Source organism: Dipodomys spectabilis, unplaced genomic scaffold (assembly GCF_019054845.1).
Source record: "Dipodomys spectabilis isolate Male_0828 unplaced genomic scaffold, ASM1905484v1 ptg000129l, whole genome shotgun sequence".
In the NCBI taxonomy this organism is placed as follows: Eukaryota; Metazoa; Chordata; class Mammalia; order Rodentia; family Heteromyidae; genus Dipodomys; species Dipodomys spectabilis.
In genome coordinates this window covers 1,561,112-1,575,021 of record NW_024870806.1, presented here as the reverse complement: position 1 = coordinate 1,575,021, position 13,910 = coordinate 1,561,112, and the positions used below count along the sequence as shown (strand labels likewise).

Here is a 13,910-nt window from a genome sequence, read left to right as displayed (position 1 = left end):
ACCCATAACCTATTCTCATCACAGCATCTCCAAACTAGAGGAAACTCCCATCTCCCTCTTTTGGGATACTGAAAGCAAATCTACCTCCCACTGAACTAGCCTGGGAGGAGGATCACAAGACAATGGGATAGGCAAAGCATTTTTCTGCCTGCTCAAACAAACTGACTTAAGAAAACAATCAAGCCACAGGAAAACCAAACACCACAAGCAGACCAGAGACTCCACCAAGAGACTGGTTATGGACATGGGAGATACACAATCATCCCATTGCCCTCATTCCCCCCCCACCAAAAAAAATCAAAGAACTCTTTTTTAAATTTAATTTTATTTTTTTATTGTGAGAATACAGTACAGAGGAGTTACCATTACATGGGCAAGATAACGAGTATATTTCTTATCAAGCGTTTTTGCCTCCTTGTTGTTTCCCCTTCCTATCCCTTCCCATACTTCTCCCCTCCGCACACTGGCTCCTCCCCCACTCCCCACCAAAGTTGTTAATTTCATTTTTCTACATAGTGAATTGTACATCTCATTGTTGCAATCAAAGAACTCTTATTTGAACCATTTAAAAAATTTTTAATTTTAAAAATTGTTTTCTATTAATCTTATTTTCCTCCCATAATGTTTATTGTAGGTGTATACATGTGTGTGTGTGTGTGTGTGTGTGTGTGTGTGTGTGTGTGTGTGTGTGTGTGTGCACATGCGTTTTTTATCTCCTCTGAATTTTTGGTCCTTTTTACGTATTCTTTTCATTTTTTTCTTTTTCTTTTTTTGCGTGACAAAATTGCTGTTTGGCTCATTCCCAGATATATACCTGTCGTTGATTATTAGACCTTATACCCCATTTTGTACACATTTAATCCAGAAATTTATTACTCAATTCACAACCTCTTAGGCTTAAATTTTTAATAGCAGTATTATCTTTTTATATGTATATAATTTTCAAGTAACTAATTTTAAGAATTTTTATTTTTTAGTTTTCATTTCTCCTTTCAATCCATCCCTTCTTCTCATCTTATCCTTTTCTTCTCTCAATATCATTTGTTTAAACTTACATAATTTTTAAGTGTTTCACTACTTAAATTTAAATTTTGGTTTTTTCATTTTTTCTTGTTCTTTTTTTTGTAATCTCTCTCCTATCATTCTATCCAAACCATTTCCCTCTCTAAGATTAGGACTTGGTTAAATACCACATTTTCTCGATCCATCCATCTACTGAGGGGCTTCTGGGTTGATTCCATATCTTAGCTATGGTAAATAATGTTGCAATAAATATAGTTGTGTTGGTAGCGTTAGTATGGTCTTGTTTGTGATCATTTGGGTAAATGCCCAAAAGGTAGATTGGTGGGTCATATGGAAGTTCTAGGTGGAATCTTTTGAGGAACCTCCATACTACTCCAAAGTGGTGGAACAAGTTTCATTCCCACCAACAATGGAGTAAGGTTCCCTTCTGGCCACATCCATTCAAGGATCTGTTGTTATTAGACTTCTCTATTATAGCCATTCTAAATGGCTTGAGGTGGTATCTCAATGTTGTTTTGATTTGCTTTTCTTTTATGGCTTGGGAGGTTGAGCAATTCTTCATGTGTCTGTTGGCCTTCCTTCTTTCCTTTTCAGAGAAGTTTCTCTTGAAGTCTTTAGTCCACTTATTTATTGGGAAGTTGTTTCTTTTAGGATTTGTTGTTGGGGGATTTAATGTTTTGAGTTCCACATATATTTTATATGAGACCCTTGTATATTGTATGGTTAGCGAAGATCTTCTCCCAATCAATGGGCTTTCTATTGATCTTGCTAGCTATGTCCTTTGCCATGCAGAAGCTCTGCAATTTCATACAATCCCATTTACCCAACATTTCTTTGATTTGTTGTGCTTCTGGGTCTCTATTAAGAAAATTTCCGCCTCTTCACAGGAGACCTACGGTATGTCCTACTCCATCCTGTAATGTTATCAGGGTGTCTGCTTTGACTTCGAGGTCTTTGATACATTTGGAGTTGATTTGGTACAGGATGATATATAAGGATATAGCTTTAGTTTTCTATGAGTGATTAACCAATTTTGCCAGCACTTTTACTGAATAGGCTGTCTTTCTTCCATTCTATTTTTTATCTCCTTTATCAAAGATTAGGTACCTATTGGTCTGTAGGCTCATTTCTGGGTTTTCAATTCTATTCCATTGGTCCTGAGGTCTGTTCTTGTGCCAGTACAAGCTGTTTTGTTTGCTAAGGCTTTGTAGTAGAGTTTGAAATTTGGTATTGATATTACTCCAGCACTGTTCTTTCTGTTAAGGATTGCTTATGCTACTCACTGCCTTTTATCATTCCATATGACTTTTTGGATTGCCTCTTCTATTTCCTTGAAGAATGAGATTGAAATATTGATAGGTATTGCATTGAATTTGTAGATAGCCTTGGGAAGTATTGTCATTTTCACGATGTTAATCCTTCCAATCCAGGATCAAGGGAGTTTTTCACTTTCTAAGTTCTGTTTTGATTTCCTTTTTCAGGTTTTCAAAGTTTTCATCATGGAGATCCTTTACTTCTTTGGTTAAGTTAATTCAATGTTATTCTATTTTATGTGGGGTTATTAAGAATGGAGTTGCTTTTCTGATTGCAGCCACGCTTTTCTTATTGTTGGCATACACAAAAGCCACTGATTTTTGAGGGTTAATTTTATACCCTGATACATTGCCATAGTTTTGAATCAGCATGAGTAATTGGGGAGTGGAATCCATGGGATTCTTCAAATACAAGATCATGTCATCTGCAAAGAGGGAGTGTCTTACTTCATCTTTCCCTGTTTGGATCCCTTTTCGGTTTTCATCTTTTCTTATTGCTGTAGCTAGGCATGTTAATAGTAAATTGAAGAGAAGTGGAGAGAGTGGACATCCTTGTCTCGTTCCTGAGTTGTGAAGAAATGTCTTTACTTTTTGACAATTAAGTATAATGCTGGCAGCAGGTTTGTCATATACAGCCTTTATTTTATTGAGGAATGTTCCCTGGATTCCTAGTTTATCCAGAAACTTCATCATAAAGATTTGTGTATATTGAACCATCTTTGGATCCCTGAACTGAATCCTGTTTTATCATGGTATGTAATGTTTTGGATGAAGTGTTGAATTGTTTGGCCAAAATTTTGTTGAGAAGTTTGGCATCAATGTTCATCAAAGTAATGGGTGTATAATTCTCTTTCTTTGATGAGTTTCTGCATGGTTTTGGGATGAGGGTTTTGATGGCTTCATAGAATTAGTTTGGTCCTGAGATTTCTCTTTCAATTTCATTGAAGAGTTGGAGGAGTATTTGTATGAGCTCTGCTTTGAAAGCCTTGTAGAATTCTGCTGTAAATCCATGTGGTCCTGGGCTTTTCTTAGACATGAGGTCTCTTATTGCTTTTTCTATTTCAATGCTTGATATGGGCCTGTTAAGATGGTTTAATTCATTTGCTCCTTTTCAGTTGTTGCTGTTGTTGAGTTGAATCTGCTCATCCAATGTGTCTGCTGCCTTTGTCCTGGAACCTCTCTGTTGTAGGTGTGGCGGGTTGGCTATGGCCACCACCAAAGCTGCCTCAGCCATGGCTACAGCAACTGCTCAGATCTGTCTCCTTCCCTGGATTTTCCCTCTCTAGCCAAACTCTGTACTGTGATCGCACACTGGGTGTGATACTCCAGCCTAGTACTGTTCACTGGAACACTAAAATAGCTTTCTATGCGAGAGATTGTTTAGCCTCCAGCTTCTTCTCCACCGTCTTCCCCCACTTCTCATAAGCATTTTCTTATTATAGATTATTCTAGATTAGCTATATTATGATTGATAATGACCAAGATTGACAGAAAGGTGAAGGAAAATTGTCTACACTTCCATGAGGTTCTGACCTGTGTTTCACAAAATGTTATAAAAGCTCTCCATGAGAAATCTAGCAGCTGCATTTCTAAATAGTCTTTGCGTGCTTACACTTTCTGATGTTTCAATTCAAGTACTTCTCCTTAGAGTCCCATACCATTCAATGATGCTGTATTAGACCTTTTTACATCTTGAGAACAGCTCTTGGTGATTAAATTTGTGCTTTTCAAATTAGCTCTCGCAATTCCATCCACAAAATGCAGACAAAAATTATCTAAAATAAATTTGTATCTGTTAATAGTGAAAATATTTTATTTTCCATTACAAACATAGAATGTAGTAAAATTTTTCACAGAAATTACACTGCACTAGGTTGTGGACAGATTCTAATGAAAATAATAAACTGTGTTTATGTAGAGAATTTGAGCTTGCAAAATTTTAATATGCCTGTGCTCCTAAAACCAATACCTTACTTATATTGAGTGACAAATACAACTTGCTATAAGTAAGTTTTCCTTGTACGTTTTTAATATATATTTTATTGTAAAGATACTGTACACAGAGGTTACAGTTACATAAGTAAGGTAATGAGTACATTTTTATTGAGCATTGTTACAACCTCCTTTGTTTTTCCCCTACTATTCCTTCACACATCCCCAACACCTCCGTACATCCCCCTCTAATATTATCTTGCAAATCTCATTGTTACAATGGGTCAACCTGTATACTTTCCTTGTGTCTTAAATGAAGAAATGCTGGCTTGTTTCATGCTGATTCTACTTGTGTAGACACACTTAAAAACACTTTCCAAGTCCAAAAGCACATAAAGGAAATGCACATCATCTTTTGTGAGCTTGTATAATTGTGTTCTACACATTTATTGACAGGTTACAAATTATTCTCAAATTTTAATACATAAAAACCTTTCTTTTTTCTTATTTTCGTTGCCAGGACATCGGCACAACCTCAGTAAGCATTTCTCACTTTAGACATTTCATATGGTTTGGTTAAATTTTGACCTGCGCTCCAGTCTTCTGAGGAGTCACTCATCTGCTTAAGAATTGATGCTGGCTGTTGGAAAAGAGCCCAAGGAAGGATGCCATTTAAAGCCTTATAACTTTATTCTTAACAAGGATATTGTCCTACTAATTTGGCTGTTGAGAGTGTCTACAAGAGCAAAGATTCCATGGTGAGCAGGGAGACATCATATGACCTATACTTATTGAGATTTCTGAGTGACTTGCTATCACTTGTACTGCATTTTTCAAGTCGAATATCTCTAAACCTACAAGTTGGAAGAGATAAGAGGAGTGGTAAAAGAACTCTTAGAGACAAATACATCTTCAACATATTTATTTCCAAGCAGTCTGTCTAAAGCATATTGAACAACTAGTAAAACTTATGTTTGCTATATATGTGTCTTTTTCCATTTGTGCATGTGTACATATGTGTACGTATGTGTGTATTTGTGTGTATAGTAACATTCATGTTTACATATATGGGCCGATATACACATATATGCATATATAAATAAATATACAAACATAAATATATGTTCATATATATCAGGTGTTCATTGATTTAATCTAGAATTCCCAGCACGTTGTCCTTATCACAAAGTGTACATGATAAACTGCTCTAAGTATCTGTGCTATATGAGGTGTATCCTTTGTACTCACTTCCCCCATTACCTTGTTTTTCATCCCTGTGAACAACTTCAGCCTACTTTCCATAGGATAGCATTGTTTTTATTACTTACTGATAATAAAAGAAAAAGGTTGTTTGTAAAAGAAAAAGAATTTTTAGGACCCAGGCTAAAAGTATCTTATCAGTCTCAATGATTCGTATGAGATAAAATTTATAATAGTACTAAAAGTGAAAAGGAATTCCTAGATCTGTTGTTTTGCCATTTAGAATGGCAAAGAATAATTTCACGTCACTGTTATAACTCTTAAAGAATGCAAGGGTAACTGATGGTCCTTATCATGTTCCCACAAAACCAGTGGACCCTGAAGGATAATAGTAGACCAGCAGAAATTCTAAGTAGCAGACAAGGAGCATGAAAGAGAAAGAGCGGAAATGAGAGAGAGTGAAAGAGAGAGAAAAATATCATAATACTTATAGTGCATAACAGATAAACAAGAGGTTTATGAGAATATTCATACTGCTATCTTGAGACTCTACATATACATTTGAAGGTATTTGATGTATGATAACTCATCAACATAAAATATAAAATTATTTTGATAAAAAATAAAAATGACTCAGAAGAAATTATAAATGCAAAAACATTCTTCACAGAAGGAAACTCTCAGAAATATTTCTTGACTTTGAAAAGGATAAATTGGCTGCAGTTAGTATAAATTTAGAAGTATGACAATTCACAAAAATATAAAAATGTGTTCACATATTTCATTATATAACCCATAGCAGAAAGCAAATATTGTTCAGATGATTTTTTAAATCACAGTTTCTCAGGTGCTGTGAAGGTGGCTCAGTGAATTTCATGCCTCAGCACGACATAAGCAGAAAAATGTGAAAGTGGTGTTGTGGATCCAGTGATAGCTCTAGCCTTGAGCTGAAGAGCTGAGGGACAGTACCCAAGACCCAGAGTTCAAGCCCCACAACCAACAAAACCAAAGCAAAAAAAAACAAAACATAACAAAACAAAACAATTTTGTAGCCTCAATTCTGTAATAACACTACTTCAGCTTAGGGTTAAGATTTAGGTGTGGACATTTATCAACACTCCTGATTCAGACTCTACTTGATTAAATTTTTAATCAGTATTTTGTTTTTAGTTTTGCTCTTTGTACATTCACATGCACCTATGAAATATGGTATGGCCATCCCAATAATATTCTCAAAGTACCTCTTAATCACTACTCACAAAAATTTGTATTATATTACAACAAGGAAAAAATGCTATAAATAAAGAAAACAATAATTAAATATTAATGATTACTAAAATAAAAAAGAAAACAATTACCAGGGTTTTCAGTATTTGAAGTGTACACAGTTGATTTTACTATTTTCTCATATTCTTATACATTTAAATCTGGATAAAGCTATGAGTAGCTTTTAAATTTACCCACTAAGATTACTATTTATAGTTCATCTCACCATTTGTATGTGGCTTATATCATTATTTGTTCATCACAAACATATAACGTAAGGGAGCCCTAAAGTTTTAACAGAAACTGTGTACTTAAAATTTTACCTCTTCACTCTGCTTCTTTACACAGTCTTTGCAACTTATCATTAGTAAAGTTTCTATAAACTATGAAATGTACATACTTACTAGTACATGCTACCAGAAAAATTATATACTTTATCGAAAAATTTTATGACCTTCAAACAGTCTTGATTTTGCCATATATAAGCAAATCCCAAAATGAAACATATTTAAAACATTAAAACTTTTAACAAACCTTAACATTTGCTGCAATGACCATTATGACAGGTGCCTTGTGTAGAATAATTGAATTCTTCTTCCTACACATCTCATGAACAACAAATATCTGGAATTATTTTGTTTTTGGCATGTCAATCTTGACTTTATTCTTAAATGTGTGCTTATGTAAGAAATACATGGTTCTAAAATTTCACAATTCTTTTTAACTTATTTGTGTTGAATTGTCTAGTTTAAGAAAATCAATTACACTTTACATATAAAAAATTGTTCTGTGCTCAATTTGGCTGCACATACACTAAAATTGGAACATACAGAGAAGATTAGCATGGTCCCTGCACAAAGATGACATGCAACTTAGTGAATCGTTCCATATTTTTAAAACAACAGATGCTGGAAGGGATGTGGCCAGAAGGGAAGCCTATTGCATTCTTGGTGTGAGTGTACACTTGTTCATCCACTTTGGAAAGCAGTTTGGAGGTTCCTCAAAAGACTCCACATAGAGCTTCCCTATTACACAGCAATCCCACTTTTGGGCATTCATCCAAATGATCACAAACAAGTCCATATTAAAACAACCACCACAGCAATGCTTATTGTAGCATTATTTGCCATAGCTAAGATATGGAACCAACCCCGATGCCCCTTAGTAGAAGAATGGATCAAGAAAACATTCTGTGTGTGTGTGTGTGTGTGTGTGTGTGTGTGTGTGTGTGTGTGAATGTACACTTACACAACCACTTTGGAAAGCAGTCTGGTGAGTCCTCAGAAAGCTAAATATTGACGCTCCTTATGCCCCACTCATACCACTTCTAGGCATCTATCCTGAACAACAGGTACCAATATTCAAGGACACATGCACCTCCATGTTTATCGCAGCACTGTTCACAGTAGCTAGGATATGAAAACAACCCATATGTCCCACCAGAGATGAATAGATCCAAAAACTATGGTAACTATACACAACGGAATATTTTCCAGTCATTAGAAAGGACAAAATAATGGCATTAGCAGGGAAATCAATCAACCTACAAGAAATCATGTTGAGTGAGGTAAGCCAAAAGCAAAGAGACAAACAGCACATGGTCTCCGTGATAAGTGGATTTTAAATCCAAAATGTAAGGTGATATGACAAAATTAACAACACTTAAGAAACCAAGGACTTCCACTCATCTGATTGAATCACTACTAAATAACCCCATTCTGCTGATCAAATGTGCACACTGAAGTGAAACCAGGAAGATGACACAGAACTAGAGGGAATCAGGGAAAAACATACAACAGCTGGATCCATCAGCTGCAATGGACATTGACCAAAATGAAATAAGCAACTCAATGTCACTGAAGGGAAGGAGGAAACAAGTGGGAAAGAGGGAACAGCTGATGCTCTGCAAAACAAAAGAAATGTACATATTTCAAAACAAAAGTAGTATACATATGGAAGAAATAATTCTATTTCAAAGCTCAGAGAACTCATAAATGTTGTAGACCATGATAGACAATTTGCTCCATCAAAGTTAGAATGTGTTTGTGACTTTAACTAAGCATCACTATCCCACAATATTGTGAAATTTGGGAAATTATGTAACCACTTAATCACAAGAAAAACATTTGAAAAAATGATGAAGGTGGAAAACTAAGTTGCTCTAAAAAACAAAAAAGTAAAATGTTCTGTGTGTATGTGTACACACACACACACACACACACACACACACACACTACATATATATACATATATATGCATATATATGTATATATATTAATTCTATGCCTCCGTCAGAAAGAATGACATTGCCCAATTTGTTAGGAAATGGAAAGACTTGAAAAAAAATTATATTAACTGATGTAAGCCAAGTCCAAAGAAACATAGGTCCCATAGTATACCTTATTTGCAATAACTAGTATATGTCTGGGATAAGCAGAAAAGTTGAAAAAGCTATGTGTATATGATAGATAAGTTGATGTTAAGCTAAATGACCCCCAAGATAGAGACAGAAGTGGTTTTTCTTTTTTGCTGATGTTTCTCACATATTTATAATGTAAGATGTGATTTTTTTATATGTTCCTCCCCAACAGTATAACCCCCGTTTTCAATTTATTTGATGTTGGTGCATCTGCATCTTGTATATACACTTCTCTAATTTGGGGAGGGAAATGGAAAAAACAACATGCTTAAATAGGAATACAGTTTGACCCATTGTATAACAATAGATGCACAAGACATTATTTTGGAAAACGAACTTTATAATTTAGGCTGGGGACATTGGGTGGGGCTTGTGGGTGTGAGGAGTGTACTTGTGGAGGTGGAAGGGAAGCAATGGTGGGGGGAAAACAAAGGAGGAGGTAGCAATGCTTGATAGGAAATGTACTTATTACTTTGATCATGTAACTATAACCCCTCTGTACAGTATTTTTACAACAAAAATGTATAAAAATGTTTTGAGATGGAAGTTTATTTTGCCTATTTTACCCATATAATATCGTTAACAAAGAAATTAATGCAAAATACTGATATGAAGATATTTTTTTTTCTTTTTTTGCTTTTTTTTTTTTTTAATTTAATTATATTTTATTTGAGAACATACTGTACAGAGGGGTTACAATTACATGGGCAGGATAATGCATACATTTCTTACCAAGCATTGCAGCCTCCTCCTTTGTTTACCCTTCACCTCCCTTCCCAGCCTCCCCCCTCCCTCCCACCGAATCATACCACCCCTCCCCCCCTCCCCCCCGACATTGTAAAGCTGGTTTTGACATGACATTTTGTACTTCTCATTGTTGCAACAGGTCCACCTGAATCCTTAAACGACTTTGAAAAAGTGAGTGTGTGTGCATTCCTGCATGTTGGCATGCTCAGAGTTTGAAATCAGGGCTTAAGGTCTCGCTACATCTTTCTCTCTAGATTGGTGAGCTACTATATGAGCTACATCTCCATTCCTGGCCCTTTGCTGGTTCATTAAAATTTTTGAAAAATAATCTCATGAATTTATTTTGCCCTGATTGGCTTCCACAGATCTCAGTCTCCTGAGTAGGTATCCCAAGTAGTTAGGATTACAGGTGTAACAAACCAGCAAATGGCTTTCAGAATAATTTTAAAAGTAGAAGAAAATTTACTTCACAGGGGCCTGTTTTATCATCTCCTAGTTTTAAAGCATTTTGGATTGATTATATGTGAATTTTTTCATTCTTGAATTCTTAAAATACAGTAAGTGATGACATTTAAAATATTTAGAACGTTTTAAAACCGATACTGGAACTATGGGACAGAAAAAAATTTGCATGTCTTTGGACCATAATTTATAAGCTCAGCTCTGTGCATGATAACCCAATGTCACCAACACAGTCTGTGTTGAAGACAAAATGTAACAGAAAACAATCACCATTCGCAATAATTGCTATGCTATTATTCCTTGGACAATATGAATATTGAATTGAGAGTATCAGAGAATGGAGAGAATTTATCTACCTTTTGTGTATTGCTGAAAGACTTCTGGAAAATTTGACTCATCTCCTTCAACACTGTGTGTCTTGGGCCATGCACTTACTTCCTTTAATTACAATTTTTCCCAACACTGAAATGGTAATAACATTGCATTATAACAAATTTTATCTTAAGAATTAAGGGTTCTTAGAATGGTGAACTCTTTCTCATTCTTGTAGAGGCATTATCAGATGAGAAGAACTGTATTTTTTGTTTGCTTACTTCCATTTATTCTTCAGATTGAAATCTGAACTACTTAAGACTGAAAGAAACCAAAATTAGACATGCAGGCTTTGGAAAGAGCAATCAATGTAAAATAAATAAAATACATATAGCTATGTAACAGGTCTAACTAAATTGTTATATAGTCTCAATTATAAACAGAAAATGATTGAAGCAATATCATGTTATTGAAAATTGAAAAATGTTAGGAGTTGCTTAATTTTTTTCTTTTTTACTACCTTGAATTAATTATTTTTGTATACAGAGATTAAAGATGAGATTAACAAGAAACTTGATTTAAAATGGACAAAAGTTTGAATAGACATGTTTTCCATAAGCCCCTCTATATCACCAGTGGGTTTACCAGTTGTGTTTAATACAACTTCTGTGCTGGCTTAATGCTTTGTGAGCAGAAGTCATTAGAGAAATGTAATTCAAAATTACTATGATACTACTTTATAACTATTATAACTCTTATCAAAAAAAATCAAAGGAACCAGGTGTGGTGGTAAAGGTTTGTAATTCCAAGCATTTAGGAGGTTGGATTTCAGTCTTAAGACAGTCTGGGGTACTGAAGATAGTAAAAACTTGGCCTTTATTACCTTTTAAGTAAAAGGTAATAATGTTGGTGAGAGTGTGAAGAAAAGGAAATTTTCTACACTCTTGGTCAAAATACAGGTTAATATTCTCCTTGTAGAAAGTAGTATGCAGTTTTCTAAAGAAATCATAATTGAAATATCATCTGAACCACCAATCATGTGATTATTTCTCTCTGGGTAACTAGAAAATATATCTGTAGTTCATTGTTATTCACATTATTCACATCAACAGCCAAGATATAAATCAAAGTTCAGTGTTCAAATATACTAATAAACAACTGTGGTACATGCACAAATATCTTTTTGTTTCATCTTTAAAATAACAAGAGACTTCTCCCATTAGCCACAACTTACAATGACCTGAAAGATGTATTCGAAATGAAGAAAAATGTCATGTTCTGATCTTTGTAAACACACACACACACACACACACACACATACACACACACACACACACACACACCTACACACACACACACCATCCTCAAATAGTAAGACAGAATTTTTTTTAAAAAAGTAAAGCAAAGTGGAACTTCTGGGGCATTTAGTTCACAATGCATAAGATACTAGATATATATTATGACCAGGTATAGAGTTGTAATGTACAACATGAGGATACAGGGGACAACATTGGCCTTACATACGAATATATCTAAGTAAGTAGGAGATGTTCTTCCTAGTAGTGGTTACTCTTTTAGTTGTTCTTCCTTCTATAATGGATAATATGAAGGTAATTCTTTAAGTATACCTGCCGATTTCCAGAAATAATAACAAACAATATAGCAATAATGTTGCACGCTCAACATAGAACAAAATGTCAAATTAAAATACATGAGATTATCCTTGATGTAAACTAATTATTACAAATAAGAGAAACCATGTGACCTATGTTTCTTTAAGTCTGGGGTACTTCACTTAATATGATTTTTCCAAGATCTTCCATTTTCTTATAAATGTGGTGGTCACATTCTTTATGATGGAAGCATATTTTTCCATGTGTGTATATCTGTGTTTGTGTGTGTGTGTGTGTGTGCGTGTGTGTGTGTGTGTGTGTGTGTGTGTGTGTGTGTGTGCGTGTGTCGTTTTTGGTAAATATTACTGTGATACACAGTAGTAGCTTTACTGTGGCCTTGTTTGTGATCACCTGGTTATATGCCCAGAAGTGGGATAACTGGGTAATAGGGGAGCATTATTGTGTACATCAAGGATAATATTAGTAGATGAGTAGAATAGCTCAATAGTTATGTACATATGATCGTATAAGGTGATTCCAAGTGAAATGAACTCCAAGACATGTTCTTTGTTGTTGTTGTTCTTTTTTTTTTTGTCGGGCGTGGGGCTTGAACTCTTGGCGTGGGGCTTGAACTCTGGGCCTGGGCGCTGTCCCTCAGCTATTCAGCTCAAGGTGAGCACTCTACCACTTGAGCTACAGCGCCATTTCCAGTTTTCTGGTGGTTTATTGGAGATAGGAGTCTCACGGTCTTTCCTGCCTGGGCTGGCTTTGAACCACGATCCTCAGATAGCCTCCTGAGTAGCTAGGATTACAGGCATGAGCCACCAGCGCTCGGCTTGTTGTTGTTGTTCTTAATGTACTATGTGATTTCTTTTTATCCTTTTGTGTTTTCCCCACCTATGGTTTATCCCCTGTAGTCACTGTATTTGATTTTGATACCCTGGGTATTTTAAATATGTTGATCTGAACTAGGGAAGGGAAAGGAAAATAAAACAAAATGGTGAGACAAAGGACAAAGGGGGAACCTTTGCATCAGTAGTACTCACAAGACAATATGTTGTAAATAATCTTGGGGGGCGTTAGAAATGAAGAGGGAGAAAAATAGGGGAAAATGTAACAAGTTAGAAAAAAATAAATTAATTACCTTACTTATGTTACTATATCCCATCTCTACATTACCTTGACAATAAAATTTAAATAAAAAATAAAATAAAATATAAGAGAGCAGCAATACAGGAGATGGGAGTGGGGGAAATACTGTAGTATCATAGAGTAGAACAGCTGTGGAAAGCAGTAATTTTACATTAACATAGCAAGTAATAAACTAACATACAGATTTTCAGCCTCATGTCAGTCATTAAAAAGGGAAACAAAATACACAATCAGCAAACCAATAGAGATAAAATAGAAAACTAAACAATTAAGATGAAGAGATGACTTGGACCAAGAATAACAAATGACACAATTAGGAAACAAATAACAAGCTGCTGGGCTGGGAAGGTGGCTCAGTGGTAGAGTGCTTGCCTTGCATACCTGAGGCCCTGGGTTTGATTCTCAGCACCACATAATCAAAAAGAAAAAAACAAGAAGTGGTGCTCTATTTCAAGTGGTAGAGCACTAGCC

The 13,910-nt window shown here is 35.2% G+C and overlaps 1 non-coding gene across 1 annotated transcript; it reads left to right on the top strand.

The window, feature by feature from the left end:
• Nucleotides 1–7,523: 7,523 nt before the first annotated feature.
• Nucleotides 7,524–7,629, top strand: LOC122116239. The gene has a single exon (XR_006148923.1). It is a non-coding gene; the product is annotated as a U6 spliceosomal RNA (small nuclear RNA).
• The last annotated feature ends 6,281 nt before the right edge of the window (nucleotides 7,630–13,910 follow it).